This window comes from Pelodiscus sinensis, chromosome 19 (genome assembly GCF_049634645.1).
Source record: "Pelodiscus sinensis isolate JC-2024 chromosome 19, ASM4963464v1, whole genome shotgun sequence".
In the NCBI taxonomy this organism is placed as follows: Eukaryota; Metazoa; Chordata; order Testudines; family Trionychidae; genus Pelodiscus; species Pelodiscus sinensis.
Genome location: NC_134729.1, coordinates 7,741,411 through 7,764,258, shown reverse-complemented (window position 1 = coordinate 7,764,258; position 22,848 = coordinate 7,741,411). Strand labels below are relative to the sequence as shown.

The window sequence follows — 22,848 nt, the reverse complement described above, 5'->3', positions numbered from 1 at the left end:
GGAACAGAGTCCCATGGTCGAAGAAACCAAAGCCCTCTCTGCGACACCACCTGCACAACCATGCATTTACGTCCTCAATTCGACGATCCCTGCCCAGTCCTTTCCCTTCAACAGGGAGGATGGACGAGAACACCACTTGCGCTCCGAATTCTTGGATCCTTCTTACCAGCGCTATATAATCCGCAGTAACACGCTCAAGATCATTCTCGGCCGGATCATTAGTTCCTACATGGAGAAGCAGGAAGGGGTAGCGATCCGAAGGTTTGATCAGCTTGCTAAGCCTCTCAGGGACATCCCGAATGCGAGCTCCCGGTAAGCAGCACACCTATCGAGATTCCAGGTCCGGACGGCAGAGGGATGGCTCAGTCCCTCTTAGGAGGGAGTCCCCGACCACCACCACCCGTCGTTTCCTTTTGGGAGTGGTGGCTATGGAACACCCATCCCTAGGACTACGCATCCCATGCCTTGCAGTAGATGGTGTTCCCTTCTGATTTCTTCCTTGTGAGGTCCCTTCCGGAGCTTTCAGCACTGCAGAGCCTGTGGAGAGAGCTTGAAAGCGATTGCTTATCTCTATAGCATCGGGGGATTCCCGTGCTGGCCTTTTTCCCCTTCTAGAAGTTACATGCTGCCATTTCTCTTCTTGGTCACTTACTGCCCTCTCTGGCTCCTCTGCCTGCCGTGCTTGAAGGATTAATTGCTGCCTTCTATCGAGGAAGTCTTCATCCTCTCTGATCAAGCGTAAGGTCGACACTTGGGCCTCCAGTCCTCTAATTTTTTCTTCCAAAATCTCGACCAGCTTGCACTTCGTGCAGATGAAATCCGTTCTTTCTTCCGGGAGGAAGACAAACATGGCACACGCCGTGCAGGTAACAACAGCAGACCCATCATCAACCATCGCTGCTGTCCTGTTCGCAAGCAATTCTTTGCTGCTAGATTTTGATTTAACTAATGGCCTTGTTGGTGAACAAGTTGAATTCACTAAACGTGTGATTTGAAATCATCTTATTTGAACCACTGCCAAAGGCTGTGAGTCTGCAGTGTGTGACCTAAAGAAGAGCTCTGTATAGTTCGAAAGGTGGTCTCACTGATCCAATAAAAGATATTTCTGCACTGATCCTGTATTGCCATAGGCTGTATGAATTCTCTGATTTTGGTGCAAACTAAGGTTATTTCAGTTCAGATTAAGTTAATTTAGCAGCTAGTTTAATAAATAAAGGGCTTTTAAACCAAAATGTATCCATACACAAAATAATGAGAGAACTGACTTAAAGTTAGAATTTGATAGTCACACTGGTAAAAGGCCAATGAGGCACATATTTAGCTTAATCTAGTGTCACTTTGTGTATGGACACTAATGGATTTAAACCTGGTTTATACTGGTTTAGCTTGTCCCTGGTATTTAACAGGTTTACCTAAGTCAAAGTATTTAACAGGCAACATCACACCATTATTTCACCTGGTGTAACTTCTGTTGTAAAAATCAGTGTGGCTGTCTATATTTCAGTGTCTAGACACAATCTCATATGTCACTCACAAAGGCATCCCCGAGGAAACAATTTGCAGAGGTGCGAATGTTCTGTAAGCAGAGATGTCAAAGCCTTTGGGTATGTCTACACTACAAAGTTAGTTCGAACTAACAGACGTTAGTTCGAACTAACTTTCATAGGCGCTACACTAGCGCTCCGTTAGTTCGAATTTAATTCGAACTAACGGAGCGCTTAGTTCGAACTAGGTAATCCTCATTCCACGAGGATTAAGCCTAGTTCGAACTTACTAGTTTGAATTAAGGGCTGTGTAGACCCTTAATTCGAACTTGTGGGAGGCTAGCCCTCCCCAGGTTTCCCTGGTGGCCACTCTGGCCAGCACCAGGGAAACTCATCTGCCCCCCTCCCGGCCCCAGGCCCCTTAAAGGGGCACGGGCTGGCTACGGTGCCCGTGCCAGGTGCAAGCCTGCCAGCACCCAGCCAGCAGACCCTGCACCTGGCATGGATCGAGCCACCCACCCGATGCCCCCCAGCCCTCCCCCTCTTCCCGGGACCAGGCTGGCGGCTCCCGGGAGCTTGCCCAAGACCGCAAGAGGCGGGCACCCTCCCTTTAAACTCTGTTCTAGTTCTAGCCTTCACAGCCTCCTGCAGCAAGGAGTTCCACAGGTTGACTCTTTGCTTTGGGAAGAACAACTTTCTGTTACTACTTTGAAGCCTGCTACCCATTCCTTTCCTTTGGTGTCCTCTAGTCCTTCTTTATGGGAACTAATGAAGAACTTTTCTGTATGCACCCTCTCCACCCAACTCCTGCTTTTAGAGACCTCTGTCCTGTCCCCCCTCTGTCTCCTCTTTTCTAAGCTGAAAAGTCCCAGTCTCTTTAGCCTCTCTTCATATGGGACCTGTTCCCAACCCCTGATCATTTTAGTTGCCCTCCCCTCTCCTAGCCTCTCTTTTCCCCTCTCCCACCTCCTTTTCCCAGTCTCCCCCAGTTTTGTTCAATAAAGATAGATTCCATTTTGGAAGACATGTTATCTTTATTTTGTACATCAAGAAGAGGGGCTAGGGAAGGGTAAGTGGAAGGAGGTGAGGGAGGAATGGGGCACGAGCCCCTGATGGGGAGGACTGGGCTGGCTCTGCAGGCTTCTGGGGTTGGAAGCTCTCCTGCAGCCCCCCAATTGCCCCCTCTCCCCAGATGGCAGCCTGCGGCAAGTGCAGCCGGGCTGATGGCCGAGTGGTGTGATGTGCCCAGTGTGGGTAGTCCGGGCAATCCAAGCCAGGGCTGCTTTGCTTTGCTTAAGCACAGCCCTCGGCTAGCCTGGGACAGCATCTCCACACTCTATGTCCTCCTCTGATGCCCTGCTGGCACTGCTTCTGGCCATCCTTAAGCCCGGTTCAGGGTCCACTTAATGTGGACATGCTAGTTCGAATTATCAAAACGCTAATTCAAACTAGTTTTTTAGTCTGGATGCATTAGTTCCAATTAGCTTAATTCAAATTAACTAATTTGAACTAAGTTAGTTCGAATTAGCGCTGTAGTGTAGACATACCCCTGGTCTCTTTCTAAGGGTATGTCTAAACAACAAATGAAGTGGGTAGGTAATAGCAGCAGCACAGACAGTCAGCACAGACCAACCAAAGTTTCACACTAGGGTGTTTAAAAGCCTTAAAAGCCTCCCCACAGCTACTCGGGAACAAATCCACACAGAAACACCTTCTGACCCCCGACCAGGATTGTTCTATCTGCTTCCCAAGATCCACAAACCTGGACACCCCGGATGTCCCATCATCTCTGGTATTAGCACGCTCACTGCTGGTCTATCCAGCTATGTAGACTCTCTTCTCAAACCCTTCGCAACCAACACCCCCAGCTATCTCCGAGACACTACTGACTTCCTAAGGAAACTACAAAACATCGATAACCTCCCCAATAACACCATCCTTGCCACCATGGATGTAGAAGCTCTATACACCAACATCCCACATGAAGACGGATTACAAGCAATTAGAAACACTATTCCAGAGGACACCACTGCCAACCTGATAGCAGACCTATGTAACTTTGTTCTCACCCACAATTATTTCCAGTTTGAGAACAACTTATACCTCCAGATCAGCGGCACAGCCATGGGTACACACATGGCCCCACAATATGCTAACATCTTTATGGCTGACCTAGAACAACATTTCCTCAACTCCCGTCCCCTCTCACCCCTTCTCTGCTTACGCTACATCGATGACATTTTTATGATCTGGACGCATGGCCAAGAAACACTGGAGATATTCCACAGAGATTTTAACAACCTACACCCCACCATCAACCTCAGCCTGGACCATTCTACACGAGAGGTCCACTTCCTGGACACCACAGTACAAATCAACAATGGAAAATTAGACACCACTCTCTACAGAAAACCCACTGACTCATACAGTTACCTACATGCTTCCAGCTCCCATCCAGAACACACCATACAATCTATCGTCTATAGCCAAGCCCTTCGATACAACCGCATCTGCTCTAATCCCACTGACAGAGACCAGAAGCTTCAGGATCTCTACCAAGCATTTATAAATCTCAACTACCCACCCGGAGAAATAAAAAAGCAAATTGAAAGAGCCAGACGAATACCTAGAAACCATCTACTTCAAGACAGACCCAAGAAAACCAACAATAGAACACCACTTGTCATCACCTACAACCCCCAACTTAAACCTGTCCAACACATTATCAATAAACTACAGCCTATACTGGAACAGGATACCATACTCCAAGAGGCTCTGGGAGACAGACCCATAGTCTCCTATAGACAACCACCTAACCTCAAGATGATTCTTACCAACAACCACAGGACATACCATACTAATACCAACCCTGGTACCTTCCCTTGCAACAAACCCCGTTGCCAGCTTTGTCCACATATTCATTCTGCTGATACCATTATTGGACCTAACCAAGTGAGTTATAAGATCAAGAACACATATTCCTGCGCATCCAGAAATATAATTTATGCTATCATGTGCCGAAAGTGTCCGTCTGCTATGTACATTGGACAAACATCTCAGACACTTCGCCAAAGGATTAATGCCAACAAAACAGATATCAGACAAGATCACAAAGAAAAAACTATTTCTTGCCATTTCAACCAGAAAGGACACTGTCTCAATGACTTCACCACCTGCGTTCTTCTACAAAGACCTTTTACATCTGCACTTGAAAGGGAATCCTCTGAACTGTCATTCATGTTAAAATTAGACACCTCTAATACCATTAGCTCACAGACATGTAACTTTTTCCACCTCTAATATCATTAATTCACAGACACTTACCTTCCTTCCTCCCCCCCCCCCCCCCCCCCGCATCCCTCTTCTGTTCTGAAATGTGATTTGTCCTTTTCATATGTGTTCATTTTTTAAATTGTATCCTTTGGTATATATGGTTGTGACTATTTTCTTCCACTATTTGATCTGAGGAAGTGGGTCTGGCCCACGAAAGCTCATCATCTAATAAACCATCTTGTTAGTCTTTAAAGTGCTACATAGTCCTGCATTTTACTAGGGTGTTTAAAGTTAGCCTTTTCAAACCATACTTCAGCACCTATACCAGCATGGATTTACTGGCACCAGCATTTGAAATCTTGGCCTTAGCCTCTCCCTGCGTTTCACAAGGAGTAACGGTAGTTCGAATTAGAGATCCTAATTCAAACTACCTACTCCGTGCCGCGTGTAGCCCCGGGCGCGGAGTTCGGACTAAGGGACATTTAAAAATGGCGGCACCCGGGAAGATGCAAATGAAGCCCGGGATATTTAAATCCCGGGCTTCATTTGCAACTTCAAATGCCTACATTAGCCTCCCTAGTTCGAACTAGGGGGCTAGTGTAGACATACCCTAAGAGGGAATACTAATACTGAACCATCTTTGAGAGGCTAGATAAGGCAGATTATCACCATTGAAAGGACTGTGGAAGAAAATCTCTTTCCATCCTCTGCCTTATTCCTCCTGCTAATTTTATTGCTTAGGATTTAAAAGCCGAGTGAGGCACCAGCCGGGACAGTACCAGGAGAGAGCACACACCCCTGCCTGCTCATCACTGCTTATCCAGCCTGTGGACTCAGCTGTTGAACCATTCTCCAGGGCTGACTGTATACTCCCACTGACCCAGCGCAGAGCAAACACACCCCTGGCTCTGTGCAAACACATCCCTGACACTCTGTCCTGCTACTGCCACTGACTTCCTTCCCACACAGCTGGAACCAACTACTTGTGATTCAGTAGCAACAGAATCCGGGTGCCAGCTGACAGGGACCTGGGCTTGCTCTAGGTCCAGCCAGAGAGACTTGTGTGCTGACAAAAGAGGCCCTCTCACTCTTGTATGGCTTAATGGGGACCCAAAGGTGTCACAGGTTTGAGAGGACTTTGCATGTGAGAGAGGGGGATGGCACAGAACACTGAGCGGGAGGACATCAGGAAAGCTCTGTCATATTAGAACACTTTCCAAGCCCTCTAGTTAACTGCATTTGAACCAGTCATCCAAGGCCAGAGGTCAGTTAAAGTCAGGAGTAGCAGAATTCTGTAGTTACTAACAGTTCGCAGTCATCATAAGTGGGGTTCCCCAGGCTCTGTTTTGGAAAAGGTTCTGTTCAACATCTTCATCAAAGATTTAGATGATGGCATAGACTATTAAGTTTGCAGATGATATCAAGCTGGGAGGGGTTGCAACTGCTTTGGAAGATAGGGTCATAATTCCAAATGATCTGGACAAACTGGAGAAATGGTCTGAAGTTAATAGGATGAAGTTTAATAAAGACAAATGCAAAGTGCTCCACTTAGGAAGGAACAATCCATTTCACACATACAGAATGGGAAGTGACTATCTAGGAAGGAATACTGCAGAAAGGGATCTAGGGGTCATAGTAGACCACAAGCTAAATAGGAGTCAACAGTGAGACACTGTTGCAAAAAAAGCAAACATGATTCTGGGATGCATTAACAGGAGTGTTGTGAGCAAGACACAAGAAGTCATTCTTCCACTCTACTCTGTGCTGATTAGGCCTCAGTTGGAGTATTGTGTCCATTTCTGGGCACCACATTTCAAGAAATGTGGAGAAATTGGAGAAGATCCAGAGAAGAGCAACAAAATTGATTAAAGGTCCAGAAAACATGTCCTACGAGGAAAGGCTGAAAGAATTGGGCTTGTTCAGTTTAGAAAAGAGAAGACAGAGGGGACATGATAGCTGTTTCCAAGGCTATGTCTAGACTGCAGGCTTCTTTCGGAATAAGATTTTCCAGAAGAGATCTTCCAAAACCAATTCTTCTGAAAGAGAGCGTCCACACTGCCAAAGCACATCAAAAAAGCAATCTGCTTTTTCGAACGTTAGTGTACACACTGAATGGACGCCATCTCGCATTTAAGCTGTGATTACCATGGACGGAGTGGCCACCTGACCACCTGTGCTTTTTTCTCTTTCCTCTTCTTTCGAAAAAACACTCTCTTCCATGTCCACACACGCCTTTTTCCAAAAGTGTTTTGGAAAAGGGCTTCTTCTCGGAGGCAGAGGTTTACCAATGTTGGAAAAACCCCTCTGTTCTTTCAGGTTTTTTTCAAAAGGACGTGATTGCAGTGTGGACATTAGTGAAGTTTTTTCAGAAAAACGGTGGTTTTTCCGAAAAAACTCAATAGTGGAGACATAGCCCAAGTACCTAAAAGTGTGTTACAAGGAGGAGGAAAAATTGTTCTCCTTGACCTCTGCTGCTAGGAGAAGAAGCAATGAGCTTAAATTTCAGCAAGGGAGGTTTAGGTTGGACGTTAGGAAAAGCTTCCTAACTGTCAGGGTGGTTAAACACTGGAATAAATTGCCTAGGAAAGTTGTGGAATCTCCATCACTGGCAATATTTAAGAGCAGGTTGGATAGACATCTATCAGGGATGATCTAGAACAGGGGTCTCCAAACTACGGCCCGCGGGCCGGATGCGGCCCGCGAGGCCCTCTCATCCGGCCCGTGGAGACTGTGACGGGGAAGAAACTCCCCGCACTAACAGCCCCTCCCCTGGAGAAGCGCCGAGCGGCGCAGCGCCGCGGAGCTGGGGCAGGGAAGAAACTCCCCACACTGACAGCCCCTCCCCCAGAGAAGCGCCGAGCGGCGCAGCGCAGCGGAGCCCAGGGGAAAGCCCACGGGGAGGGGAGCGAGGGCGCACAGCCGCAGGCGCGGCAGGCGAGGAAGGCGGCAGGACCCAGAGGAGAAGGGGCAGGGACGCCAGGGTGAGCGGCACGCCCCGTGCGTGCCGGCTCAAAAGGGGGAGGGGCCGGAAGGACAGGGGCGGCCGGCACTCACTTTCTTTTGGGCAGGCAGCCAGGAGAGGGAAGCCGGAGGAGCCAGCGGGACGGAGGAGGGACTCTGGACCCGCGCAGCCCTTGCCCTGGGCAGCGAGACTCCCCGGCCGGAGGTGCGGGGGATCGGAGCCGCCAACGGACGGCCACACGCCCTGCGGACCGACGGCCGAGCCCGGGCTCTGCGCGTCCCTCACAGCAAGAGGGGTTGGGACTTGGCGTGGACATTTGCTCCCTATTGGCCAGTGCGTTCTTATCCTATTGGCTAGCTCTCTCATGAGGTCACTAGTGGGCTGGGCTCTATTTTGGCATCCAGGAAACAATTTCACCATTCACACTAATACAGGTGTTCATGTGTAGTGTATCAATGTGTTATTAAATAATAACTGAATAAAATAATATTAAATAAATAATTAAAAACAACATCCATGTTTTGATTGTTTTTTATTTGGACCTCAAGTGTGTAGTCGGCCCCCGAACTGCTGTTTGATAGTTAATGCGGCCCTCGGGCAGAAAAGTTTGGAGACCCCTGATCTAGAAGATGCTCAGTCCTGCCGTGGGGGCAGGGGACTGGAGTCAACGACCTCTCGAGGTCCCTTCCAGTTTTATGATTCTATTCCTGGCAGATGTTGCTGGGTCATTGAGAAATGGGCTTTCGTCACTGTGTGCAGTGATTCAGCCAGTCATCATCAGCTGGGAGACATAACCCCATTGACCTCTCCCGTCCATTCTCCTGGGAGTTAAGGGGCAAGGGGGCCTTTCTGTATAGTGGGATCCATGTGAGTCTCCCATCCAGATGTATTTGCTGTTGTGCAACTTCAAGGAACATCACTTCCCCTGCTGTTCCAGACAGAGGGGAAATATCACAGGGGTCTCTGGAAGTCACAGACTCTGTGACTTTGTGACATAATCTGATCCTTAATTATTCATTCTTTTTGTTCCGTCCTCTCCACTGCATGTCCATCCACATGGAGAGCAGCCTCTCAGTGCAGCTTGGTGTTCCTGGAAATTTTCCCCTTGGATAGCTTTCCTGTGTCTCTCTGTTGGGCCCAGTCTTTAAGATGAGCTCTCCAGTTAGATCGCTTGACACAGTGGTCCCCAACCTTTTTGATAATGGGGACCAGCAAACCCATTCACAAACTTTTGGCAGACTGGAAACATTTTATTTGAACATTTGCACATTCATTATAGGGTATTCATTTGCATATTCATTATGTGGGGTCTCCTCCCAGCCACAAAAGAGTGGTTCCCTCCCAGCCTCAGAAGAGTGATTCCCTGAGTACCGGAAGGGCCACATGGACTGCAGTGCAGGGAAGCGCTCTTCCATGGCTGGGAGGAGACCCCGCCCCTGCCCAGAGCTGGTTGGCTGAGAGGCAGGGCAGGACTCGCCTCTCCCAACAGCTGTGGAGACAGCGGTGTACCCCTGCTCCTGCCCCCAGAACCGCTGTGGCCTGGCAGCCAGAGGTCTGCAGCCTGGCAGCAAGCCGCGGCCCAATGGTTGGGAGCCACTGGCTTGGCACACAGCTGCTTGAGAAGCTTCTGGTGTTGTACACACATCTGTCTTACTCTACTCCCCATCACCGTAGTGTGGGAGAACAGGAGAGAAACAGGGTGTCCTGTTAGACTCCTCCCCTTGCCTGTCTTCTCTAATATGCACTTTAGCCTGAGATCATGGGGCCACCTGGACAGCTCTGCAGAACATCACATGGGCTAACTTGTAGGTAACTAGAAAATCCCAGCAACAGAGTACAATTCACAAAGCCAGAGTTCAATGCCTAGCACACACTGTGTGTGCTCTGGGGCTGGAACACACATGGAAAAAACAGTGGGTGCTGAGCAGATACCCACCGATCAGCTGTTTGGTGGTGTGTAGGAGGTGCTGCAAGAAGGGCATAGCGGGGGTGGAAAGAGGCAGAGCGAGGGTGGAGTGAACTCAGGGGAGGGGGCAGAATGAGGGCAGGAAGAGGTGGAACTAGGGTAGAGCCTTGGGGAAAGGGGTGGAGTGGGGGTGGGGCCTCAGGACTGAACGGGATGGAGCACCCATCTGGAAAAATGAAAGGTTCCCTGCACAATGATGGGGAGAGACAGACAACTTATAATGGGATTCCCCAAAGCCAGCACACTAGGCATTCAGCTGCCTATGCAAGCCAATGGAGATGCCAACAGGCAGATATGTGCTAAGCCCTGCCCTTCTCCTAGAGCTATGTGCCATAGGCTGCGTCTACACTGCCAAGGCTGGTCAAGCTAAGTTAGGTGGGCCCATGGCTGACAATTTTCCTGTGTCACTCAAGCAAATGCACAAAGGCTCTGATAGTGGAAAATGTGTGTGTCACGCCCAAAGCAAGGCCGTGAGGAACTAGGGTTGCCAGATGGTTTGACCAAAAATACCGCCCCCCCCCCAAATAAAAAAACACCGGGGAATAAAAGAGGGGGGAGACCAAAATTGTTGAGAAAAAATAAAGAACCCCAAGAGTTATTAAGCAAATAAATAAATAAATAAAACAGCATTAAAACAACATGGCCCCTTTAAGTTCGTGCAGAGAGAGGTTGAGCACTAAAACCCAGGGAAGGCACTGCTTCCCCTTGCTCAGGTCTTTAGGCTTTTGCCCATGGCCATCTTGTTTTCCTGGTTGAGCCAGAAGGGAGCTTCCCTGCGGAACCAGGTAAGAAGGGGGCCTGGGGGCGGGATCCGGGGGCGGGAGTCTGGGGGCCCAGAGGGGGACGGGGAGACTGGGCCCAGTTGCTGAGTATGTCTTAGGGTTGCCAGGTGCCTGGCATTTTCACCTCTTGGCAGGGAAAAAAACCCAGAAAGTATTGGACATTTCAGGTGTTCAGTATTTTCTGAAATTTTACCGGACAGGAGGTGAAAATACTGGACTGTCCGGGTCAATACCAGACACCTGGCAACCCTATAAGGAGCATTTTTGCAGTACTTTATGGGATACCTGCAATGGCCCAGAGTTTTCTGGGAAATACAGCTAAAGTTCTCTGAATGCAACTTTCCCCATAATAATGAGATATACCTATCTCATAGAACTTCAAGGGATCTTGAGAGTTCATTGAGTCTAGTCCTCTGCTTTCAGAGCAGGACTCGGAACCTTCCCTGACAGATTTGTTCTAGATCCCTAAATGGCTCCCTTAAGGATTGAACTCACAACCCTGGATTTAGTAGGCCAATGCTCAAACCACTGATCTCTCCCCTATCACAGAGTACTTAATCCATGCCATAACTTCATGCTGTTTTAAAACTTCCCACAGTCTCACATGACACTTTTTGGTCTCTGGCCTCTCTGTAGCACACTGATTCTCAACTCAAGAGCATGCTGTGACCCATGTGATAGCCTCAGGACTGTAAACAGGGAGGTGGCAAAATCTGAAGATGATTCAAAACTACTCGAGATAGGGAAGTCCCAAGCTGACAGGGAAAAGCTACAAAGTGATTTCACAAAACCGGACAACAAAATGGTGAACTGTAATGTTGATAAATGCAATGTAATACACATAACCCCAGCTATACTGTTCTTTTAGTAATCTCACTTTTGTAATCTCAGTTGTGTTTTTTATAATTCAAAGAAAGAATGTAAGGGGAAACCTCAACACTAAGGTTAAGATAATATTAGCAAAATGTCCATTTCTTTGTTTGGATCTGCAATTTGCCTACCTTTTTCCGATAGTTTTTATTGAAGGGGCTTTTCCAAAATTTAGCCCATCTACGCTGGGCCAAATTTCAGAAAAGCCTCCTCTTTTGGAAGAGCCCTTCTTCCTCGTGGAAATGAGGAAGACAGGGCTTCCAAAAGAGCACGTTTGCTCTTCCACAAAAAAAGCACCATAGCCTAGACATAGCCCAATACATCTTCTTATGGAATTGTAGAATCATAGGGTTGAAATTGACCTCAGGTGTCATTGAGTCCAATTCCCTGCCCAAAGCAAGACCAACCTCAACTAAATCATCCCAAACTGGGATTTAAAAACCTCTAGAGACAGACATTCCAAACCTCCATAGGTAACCCATTCCAGTGCTTTGCCACCCTCCTAGTGAAATAGTTTTTCCTAATATCCAACCTAGACCTTCCCCACTGCAACTTAAGACCCCTCATTCTGCCATCTACTACCTCTGAGAACAGCCTCTCTCCATCTTCTTTGGATCCCCCCTTCAGGAAGTTGAAGGCTGCTATAAAATCCCTCCCCACTTTTCTCTTCTTTAGACTAAATAAGCCCAAATCCCTCAGCCGTTCCTCTTAAGTCATGTGCTCCCACGCCCTAATCATTTTTGTTGTCTTCACTGGACTTTCTCCAATAGACCCACATCCTTTCTTTAATGGATGTGTGCAGAATTGAACACACTACTCCAGATATGGCCTCACCAGTGCCAAATAAAGGGAAATAATCACTTCTCTAGATCTGGTGGCAGTGCTCCTCCTAATGCACCCTAATATGCCATTAGCCTTCCTGGCTACAAGGGCACACTGTTGACTCATATCCAGCTTCTCATCCAGTCGGTCCCCAGCCTGTAGCAGTGCTTGGGATTCTTCCATCCCAAGGCCTTGTTGAACCTCATGAGATTTCCTTTTGGCCCAATCCTCCAATCTGTCTAGCTCACTCTGGACCCTATCCCTGCCCTCCAACATATCTACCTCTCCCCCTAGCTTAGTGTCATCCGTGAACTTGCTGAGGGTGCAACCCATTCCCTCATCCAGGTCATTAATAAAGATATTCCACAAAGCCAGCACCAGAAGAGACCCTTGGGACACTTTGCTTGATACCGGCTGGCTGCCAACTAGACATTGAGCCATTGATCACCACCCATTGAGCCTACAATCTAGCCAGCTTCCTATCTATCTTACAGTCCATTTAGCCAATCCACACTTCCTTAACTTACTGGCAAGAATATTGAGGGAGACCGCATCAAAAGCGTTGCTAAAGTCAAGGTATATCACATCTACTGCCTTCCCCATATTCACAGAGCCAGTTACCTCATCATAGAAGACGACCAAGTTGATCAGGCATGACTTGTCTTTGGTGAATTCATGTTGACTGTTCCTGATCACTATCCTCTCTTCCAAATACTTGAAAATTGATTCCTTGAGGAGCCCCTCCATGATTTTTCTGGGCACTGAGGTGAGGCTAGTTGATGGTGATCATCTGCTTTAGCAGTTAAGCATTAACGTTTAGTATACAATATACTAATGCACCTCAAGTGAAAATAAATGTATACACAAAAATTGCAAAAGTAAAGTTTGTGTTATAATGGACTTGGTTCCTATTACACTATACACAAACTAAATTACACAAACTAAATGTGTAAATTCCTATTACACAAACTAAATTAATCTATGTGTTTAGTTTGGGTTACTAAAAACAAAATAAATGTAAAACAAACAAAAAGCTTTATTATATGAATTAACTAATCTATTTAAGGTTGCATTACATGGACCAAAGACACCAGAAGATATTACATCCCAAAACACCAGAAGGTATTAGTATACAGTAAAGAAATACCCAAGCATCAAGAAAAAAAAGCGCTTTATAAATAAGAGAATGGTCAAATACACCTCAGTCTACCAGGTATGGAGAATTAAGTTGGCAATCGGCTAGAAATTACTGTTAATGAATGTAAACTTGGCTACTGTGTAAAACCAACTGTATTGCTGTATTGCATTGCTGTATATCATTTACAAAGTGCATAACAGTGCATAACCATTTAACCACCACACAGATAAAAATCAACAAATGAATGGCAGCAAGCAATAGGAATGCAAGAAATAAAAGAACAATTAGTAAAAAAGTTACATAGGCTATGTCTACACAGCAGAGTTATTTCAGAATAACTAACGTTATTCTGAAATAACATAGTCCATGTTTACATGCAAGCAGTTATTTCAACATAATGTCGAAATGCTGTCAAGCTGGGGTACTTCTACTCCGACTCCTCTAACCCTCATTTTAAGGGAAGTCAGAGGAAGAGCACCAAAAGCCAAAATAAGCTGTTGACTTAACTGAAGTTGCATAGCTTATTTTGGCTTGAGCCCTGCTGTGTAGACATGTCCATAGTGACTACAAATTCCCTGTTAGTACCAGTCATAATTTGGGTTAGTGACACTGTATCCTACCTGAGGCACATATTATTCAAAACAATCTCGTTCAGTGTCTGAAAACCAATACTAAATCCTGACACAGAAATACTTGATAAAGTGGATACTGTCTATTCAATAGGTTATCTGAAAGACAGCATCTTTAAGAAACAGCCAGAACTACATCAAATAAGTAAATCTGCAGGTATATCAGAGCAATGCAATCAATGAAACAGAGAAGCTAGCTGTTTCTGGTCCCTGACCAGCAAAGCCTACTGATAGTTGACAGCCAACAGTAAGGGTAACCTATAACATGGATGGAAAGTACTGTGCAGTAACAAGACATTTTTATAGAGCGACCTCATTTATAATGTCATTAGTCCAGATTTCTATTTTACTTCTCATATACATAATCCTGTGGAGCACACTCTAACAATGCCCGTCCCTGTATTTCAAAGCAATTGGCCTATAACCAATAATAATACAGGTACAAACTGTAAATGCCACAGAAGCAATATGTTGCTATCTGCAGTCCCAAAGGAAAAGAACCAGACTATAATACCAGATTGAAAAGGATGGTTGTGCTTGAATATAAGGTGGTATTATATATACACATGCAAACTATACATGTAAGTCCATATACCCTACAAAGCGCCTCTATTTCAAAAACATATATACCTCACAGAGAAAACAGCAATAAGTGAGTCTGGCTGGCTCAGGTGGTAATACATGGGGTTTTTATTCTGAAGGCCCATGGTTCAAAGCCCTGCTTAAGCAAAGTGATTGTTTTCCCAGACACTGAAGAGCATTACTGCATTTGGGATTGGCCCTGCTTTTTCAAGGGGGGTGGTCTTTGGTGATTCAGAGTCTGCGGTGCTGCCTATCTGTGCAGAGCTTCTGCAATGCTCAGCAGGAGCACGTGCACACAGCCAAAGAGTTATCAACATCTGACTGAGCAAGATACCTGTCAGGATACTGCATCAGTGACTTCTGACTATGTATGCATATAAAATGATGGAGGCTAAGTTAGCTGTTATCACTCAATAGTGAACAGAATGTTTGGAATCATTAGGAAAGGGTTAGAGAATAAGACAGAAAATATTATATTGCCTCTGTGTAAATCCATGACACCCCCATGTCTTGAATACTGCATGCAGATGTGGTCACCCCATCTCAAAAAAGGTACATTGGAATTAGAGAATGATTCAGAAAAGGACAACACAAATATTTGGGCGATGAAACAGCATTTGTATGAGGCAACATTAATAAGACTGGGACTTTCAGCTTGGAAAAGAGATAAGAAGGGATATAATAGAGATCTATAAAATCATGACTGGTGTAGAAAAAGTAGATGATAACACAAGAACTAGGTGGCCACCAAATGAAATTAATAGGCAGCAAGTTTAAAACAAAAGGAAGTATTTCTTCACACAGTCAGCTTGTGGAACTCCTTGCCAAAGGATGTTGTGAAGGCCAAAACTATAACAGGGTTCAAAAAAGAACTAGACAAATTCATGGAACTGGTTATTAGCCAGGATGGGCAGGAACGGTGTCCCTAGCCTCTGTTTGCCAGAAGCTGGGAATGGGCAACAGGGGATTGATCACTTGATTCATTCCTTCTGGGGCACCTGGCATTGTTCATTGTCAGAAGATGTGATACCTTGCTGCATACCACCAGAAGCTTTCAACCAGTCGTTCGCGTATCCCTGGAGTTATGCAGAGGTCTTCAAGGGCTACATCAGCACATCCTGCTTTATATGCTGCACACTGGAATGTAAGTACAATACTTATATTCCAGTTGATTTATCTTATAATTATATGGTACAAATAAGCAAGTCAGCAATTTGTCCTCAATGCTGTAGTGTGACATTTTTGCATTTTCATGTCTGAATTTTGGAAACAAGAGGCTTTTTTTAAGTGTGGTAAAAGTTGGGGATATGAAAGGCAAATCACTCTGGAAAGGTTGAGAGCCACTGCTTTAAATTATGCCCATCCCCCACCATCAATAGTTATGTTTTGTCTCTGATCTGTGAAGCAAAAGGGAAAAGGCTCCTGGGGGGAGGTATAGAGGGGCAAGATGGGGCTGAATTTGAACAGCCAGACAAAATGGCTATTACAAGAGCCCACCATGGAGCTATATAGCTGAGGGAACCTTAATAGAATATTTTTTACCAGTCAGCCATAGCACAGTTCTGGGTACCACATTTCAGAAAAGAAGTGGACCAATTGGAAGAAGTCCAGAAGAGGTCAACAAAAGTGATTAAAGGTCTAGAAAAATGACTTATGAGGAAAGACTGAAAAAGTTTTGTTTTGTCTGGAGACAAGAAGACCGAGGGGGAGCCAGGATAACAGTATCCAAGAAGATAAAAGGCTGTTTTAAGAGGAAGGTGATAAATTGTTTTCCTTAACCACTGAAGACAGGGCAAGAAGCAATGGGCTTAAATATCAGCAAATGAGCTTTAGGAAAAAATTCTTAACTGTCAGGGTGGTTAAGCCCTAGAACAAATTATCTAATGAGATGTGGAATCTCCATCACTGGAGGCTTTTAAGAGCAAGTTAGACAAACACCTATCAGTGATGGTCTAGATCAGCGGTTCTCAAACTTTTTGGGCTCCGGAGCCCTTTACATGCATAAAAATGTATGCGGAGCCCTAGCGGTCCACTGATTGTATGTGCTGTACCTATCAATGTTTCCAGTTTGTCAACCTCACGGAGCCCCTGGAGATGTCTTGCGGAGCCCTGGGGCTCCGCGGAGCACAGTTTGAGAAACACTGGTTTAGATAATAATTAGTCCTACCTAAGTACAGGGAACTGGACTAAATGGCCTGTCAAGGTCCCTTCTAGTCCAACATTTCTTATGATTTCTATTCTTGGTGTAAATTAATTAATATAGTCTTGAGCTTCAAAATGTAGAACTCCACTGAGTGAAAATCAATAGGAAAAAATATAAAGTGCAAATACACGAATTCAAACATTAACAGTAGGGGAGACAGTGACGTGTACTTATTTAAAGGTAAAATAGTGGCTCTCAACAGAGTCTGATTTATCCTGCATATCCCTAAATTTTACCACTCATTAACTTCTCTAGTCCGGCACTCTCTTGTCTGGCAACATCCGTGGTGTAGCATAATTTTAGTTAGCTGGATGTCCACTTACGGGTTTGGCCAAATTTCCCACGGTCCCATAATGTTTGTATACAGTCACTGATCCTGGCTCTCAGTGTTCTGAGCTTAGCTCTAATTAATTCCTAAATGTCTTCTCAGAGCCCAGTAACCAGCAGAAGTGTTGATAATGCTGCTAGACAATATTGACATCCCATGATTTGGCAAATTCTCTGGTTCAGCATCAATCAGGTCCTGAGGGTGCTGGACTAGAAAGGTTCACCTGTAGTTTGCATCTCCCTCCACTCCTCCATGTTTCTTGCTGTTCTTGTTAAGGGTCTCCACATCAGAGTCCGGCAAGCGCCTGCAATCACATGCAGCAGTCAGGTCGGGTCCCCGACAAGTATAATACGCGGTTCCACAGGTGCTAACATTTTTGGTGCCCCTCCCATTTGCTGGTGGCCACGCAGATGAACTCTTCCCCTTCTATCCAGCATCTCCAGCATGCACTTTGTCAAGCCAGGACTTAAAAACCTCTGGGGATGGAGATTCCACCACCTCCCTATGGAACCCATCCCAGCGCTTCCCCACCCTCCTAGGGAAATAATTTTTCCTAATATCCAACTTAGATCCACTGCAACTTGAGACCATTGCTCCTTGTTCTCCCCTCTGTCACCACTGCGAACAGCCTCTCTCCATCCTCTTTGGAACTCCCCTTTAGGTAGTTAAAGGCTGCTATCAAATCCCCCCTCACTCTTCTCTTCTCTTCTCTCCTTCTAGGTCATATGCTCCAGTCCTCTAATCATTTTGATTACCCTCCACTGGACCCTCTCCAATGCATCCACATGCTTTCTGTAGTGGGGAACCCAGAACTGGACGCAATCCTCCAGGTGCGGAGACACTATATAAAAAAGTCATTACCAGGGATTCAAAACTGACACAATGTTCAAGCTCTTCTGGATGAGCCTCACTCCCCCAAACCCAGTGTTCAAAGGGGAGTTTTGTTTATTTAAGGCAGGTAGAAGAATGTTCCCTATGGGATGATGATGTGGAGCTGGCTGACTAGTGGAACTGAAGGAAAACTACTCACCAATAAAGAGGAAACATGTATAATTTCTATCAGAGTTCTTGTCACGGGCCCATCATCATGATTTCTGAGTGCCTACCAAAATTGAGTTAAGCAACATGTTGTGGACATATGCAGGGTGGCCACCTGGTCCTCAGTCCATACCTTCACCAAGCATTATGCCATCACGCAACAAGCTAGTCGGGACGCAGCAGTAGGTCAGGCGGTGCTGCAGTCCATTTCACTCTAGGTTCTGACCTCGCCTCCTTTCGGGTTTACATGGAATCACCCAGATGGAATGGACATAAGCAAGCACTCGAAGAGGAAAAGATGGTTACTGACCTCGTAACTGTTGTTCTTCGAGATGTGTTGCTTATGTCCATTCCGATCCCGCCTACCTCCACCTTCGTCAGAATCTCCGGCAAGAAGGAACTGAGGGGGTGGAGGGCCAGCAGGGGGTTATATGCTAGGATATACCGGCGCCACTCCAGGGGGCTCCCCTGATGGCCCAACGGGTACTACTAAGGGCAAATATCTTCCGGAACGCGCGCACCTAGACGGAATGGACATAAGCAACACATCTCGAAGAACAACAGCTATGAGGTAAGTAACCATCTTTTGCATGAGGCCCAGCCACCCTGAGGTTCTCCCTTGCTTGCTGCCTGCACCATCCCTGCACCAGCCCTCCAGGCAGGGAGCCTGGCTCAGGGACCACAGGCTGGGGAGGTCACTTCGCTCCCCACACTTTGTGTTGCCCATTTAGAGGTCCCTGCTCTTTGGAGGATGAATCATTCTCTTCCCAGCTGCTTTCCATGCCTGCCTGCCATACCAGTCCCAGAGTAGGTGCTGCCCCCACCCCCAGTAACACATATGGGAGGGCCGGCCCGGCAAGCCTTCAAAGCCCTGTCTGGGGAGAGACGAAAGGCCGGTTAGACTCCTGGCTGAGGATGAAAGGAAACAATCCCCTTCACGGCTGGAATGAGTTGCCGGTGCTTTGGAGTCGGGTTTGGGGCCCATTTCCTGAGCGTCAGAGCAGGATCTTTCATGTGCTGTGGGACTTTACGAAGTAGTCCCGGATTGCTGGGCTGTAGCAAGAAGTGCCTGACTCAGCCATGTTACTCCAGAGCCAGCATCCCTGGCCTGGACACTTTACGTGGAGATGGCAGCCAGCCAGCCTATCAGCCCCCTGACACTCACACTTTGCACCCAGCATGTCTTAAAACCCACCCAGCCAATGGCCCCCCAACCACTGCAATTAAAAACCCGGGGCTGGCCCATGGCAGCTGATTGAAGCTCGTAATGCTCGGGCTAAGGGGCTGTTTAATTGCTGTGTATATGTGCAGACCCTGTGAAGTACGATTACTCCACAATTAAGCAGCCCTGCAGCCCGTGCTGGCTGCAGGGTTTTAGTGGCGGTGATGACATACCCTGAGCAGCTGAGGCTCCTGTCATTTACCTCAATGCAATGGCACTGTCCTCAGGGGAGTCACTTCAGATTTCACTGCAAGGAGAGGAAAATTGAGCCCCTGGTCCCAAGCCTGAACTCTGCACTGGGAAGGGCTTTAGGGACAATAAGGCCCAAGGCAAAGCCCTTGGATAACTGCCACCACTGTAGTCCCAATCCCTCCCCCCCAGAATTTGCTGCAGTTTCATTCTCCAAGTGGGGAGCCCATGCTGGGGAGCTGCAGGCTGGGGGATGTGAGCCACAGATTTTACTCATTTTCTCAGAGGAAATTCTATTCTGATTAAAGCCTGTTTGATCTCAGAGAGGGGGGCAGGGTGGGGAGAGGTATTGAGTTTCTCTCCAATTGTTGGGCTTTATTGGGCTAATGTATCAGCTAAAAGCTTCCAAATAAGATTTAAAAGGGGAAAGGCAGGGGCATGAGCTGCTACATCGGGAGGAGACTGAAACAGACTTATTAAAAAGGGAATGCCTCAGAGCGCATAGCAGGAAGGACATACAGAAATCTTCTCAGCACGTACTTATATGCATGTGCATTTTACATACATTTGCACACCCATGACCCGGCCACCTCATACACTTACTCACATGTGCTCTCACAAACACACCCCTTGCATGCAGATCATGAGTGTGCACATCACACAACTGAAGCCAGCCAGGGTGATGTGCCTCCCTTCCCCTGGTAAATCTGTCAATGACCATGGAGGTATTTGCCTTTGGGTTTGTTTGCCTGCTAGAATTATCTGGGCAGATCCCACCCAATCAATTCTCTGCCACTGCTGAGGACTCAGAGATTAGTGGCACCATCCTGTACTCTGCTTTTGGCTCACAACAGTTTAGTTCCCCAAGCCCGAAATGCTTTAGTCTAAGGGTCTGTCTACACTTGTACTTGATCAACAAAAGTTTTGTTGTTCCCGGATGCTTTAAACCCCCCCATGAATGACAAAGTTTTGCTGCAGCAAGTGAAAATGTGAACACTACTTTGTCAGCAGGAGTGATCCGCAGTCAACAAAGGGAAACGCCCTCATTGGGGGTAGAAGTATTTTGTTAGCAAAAGTGCCAACTAACAGCTTTCACACATGCTCTTAGCGACAGGTCTGTGTCAACACAGACTTGTCGCTAAAACCTGCACAGTGGAGACATAGCCTGACTAAATCTTTGTTTTCAATACAGGGGTAACTAGGTGGAAGATAAAGGTTAGGCTAGGTAGGAGTGGGCAATCATTTTTGATGGGGAGCCACTCCAAGATTTTGGTAAGTGTTCAAGGGCCGCACTTTTCTGTGGAGGTGATGCGGGGTTCCGGTGTTTGGGTAGAGGAGGGGGTTGTGACCTGGCTCAGGGGATTGGGGTGTAAGTTCAGGGAGGGAGTGTGGGTGCAGGAGAGGATTCTAGCTTGGGGGAGGAATGAGGAGGGCGTGCAGGGTCTGGAAGGGAGGTTGTCACCTGGGGCAGGGAGTGACCCAGAGGAGGGAGTTGGGGTGCAGGAGGGTTTGGGGTGCCAAAGGCAGGTGCTGGCGGGGAGAAATTTACCTAAGTGTTTCCTGGCCAGCAGGCTGCAGCACCCCCAAGGCAGGCTGGGCTGCCTGCCTGATGCCTCCCCAGACCGCTTGAGAATTCAGGCTGCTCCCTCCACATGGCGCTCAGCTCCTGGTGGGGGAAGAGGCTTGCACTGCCCCAGTCTCGCTGGCCAATCTCTCAGCTCCGATTGGCTGGCTGTTTTCAGCCAATATGAACTGAGAGATTGGCTGAGGTCAGTTCTTATTGCCCCATTGTTTCCAGCCAATAGGAGCTGAGGATTGTGGTGGCGGGAGGAGGGGGCGATTCACATGAAGCCTCCCCCTCCAAGCAGAGCACAGAGCCACAGGGACTGCTTTAAACCACGGCAGCTGCGTGTTCCTGAGGGTCCCGGCAGGGCCGAATCCGCCCCCGTGGCTGTATTTTGCCCAGCCCTGGCCTGGATGATCTAGTGGTCCCTTCTGTTCTGGCCCTAAACTCTCTCCATGTAGCTTAGACTTTCTAAAAGTTTTTTTTCAATGTCGTCCACAAAGGCTACTAAAGAAGCCAAACCATCACGGGGTGAGAGGCAGAGTATCGCCATAGATCAGATTCTGTCTAAGGCCAGGTCTACACTAGGGGAGAAGGTTGACCTAAGATATGCAACTCCATCCATGAGAAGAGTGTAGCTGGAGATGACGTACCTTACGTCGAATTTCTGCGGTGTCCCCACTGCGGATGATCAATGGGAGAAACTATCCCATTGACTTCCCTCACTCCTTTCGACCTAGTGCAGTACTGGGGTCAATGAGGGTGCCATCAGCAGTTGATTTAGCAGGTCCTTATGGGTGTGTCTAGACTATATGGCTCTGTTGACGGAGCCATGTAGATGAGTATACTTGGCAAAGGGAAATGAAGCGGCAATTTAAATAATCACTGCTTCATTTACATCAAAATGGCCACCGTGCTGTGCCGATCAGCTGATTGTCGGCACAGCGCGGTAGTCTAGACGGGGATCAGCTGACCCCACATCCCTTTGTAGTCAGATCCTGTGAAGTGACCCCCCCTTCCAAAATTATTGCCCACCCCTGCGCTAAATCGAATCCAGGGAGATTAATCCCTGGATCATCAAACTTGGAGTAGGTGAATACAAGTCCTTAAAGACAGAAATCAATGTTGAAACATACTGTGAATTTGTATTCACAGATGAACTTTAGGGGATTAAGTCTCTGTGTGGCATCCCACGGTATTCATGGTATCTATTAACGACTAGGACAAAGGGAGGAGCAATATTTGCAATGTTACAAAATTACTGGTGTGGGACAAGTACAGGGAAGAGTATCAGGAGGGCTTGGACAAAGGGCAAATCAACAGCAGATAAAAGTCAGTGTTGACAAATGCAAAATAATGCACATTGGAAACAGTAACTTAAACGGTTCATAAACTGGCCTTGGTTCCAATCTGCTGCAGTAAACAGCGCAAGAACTTGGCCATCGCTGCGGACAGCTCCATGGAGCTCTGTTCAATGTGTAGCCATGGTCAGCAAACCAGACAAGATGTTAGGGTGCAGAGGGAAAGGGGGAGTACAATGCAGGAGATATAACCATGCTGCTATGTAAATCAAGGGACGCCCTCACCCAGACCTGTATACGGTTCTGGTCACCCCTTCTCCAGTGACATAAGTCCAGAGACTTTTATCATAGAGAGCCTTTATCTACACTACAAGGGGGGTTTTGTGCAAAAAGAAGCAGAGTAGGCACTTGTATTTTGCACAAAACCCCACGGAGAGGCATAAGGATATTGCGCAAAAGGTTTTTTTTGCACAAAATGGAAGCGGCTACACTGCT

General features: G+C 47.0%; 1 long non-coding RNA gene across 1 annotated transcript; it reads right to left on the bottom strand.

The window, feature by feature from the left end:
• Nucleotides 1–5,335: 5,335 nt before the first annotated feature.
• On the bottom strand, nucleotides 5,336–22,017 carry LOC112547684 (uncharacterized). Its single transcript, XR_012896632.1, has 3 exons — nucleotides 21,038–22,017; nucleotides 18,070–18,141; nucleotides 5,336–17,343 (listed from the first exon to the last, which is right to left on the bottom strand). It is a non-coding gene; the product is annotated as an uncharacterized LOC112547684 (long non-coding RNA).
• Nucleotides 22,018–22,848: the final 831 nt, after the last annotated feature.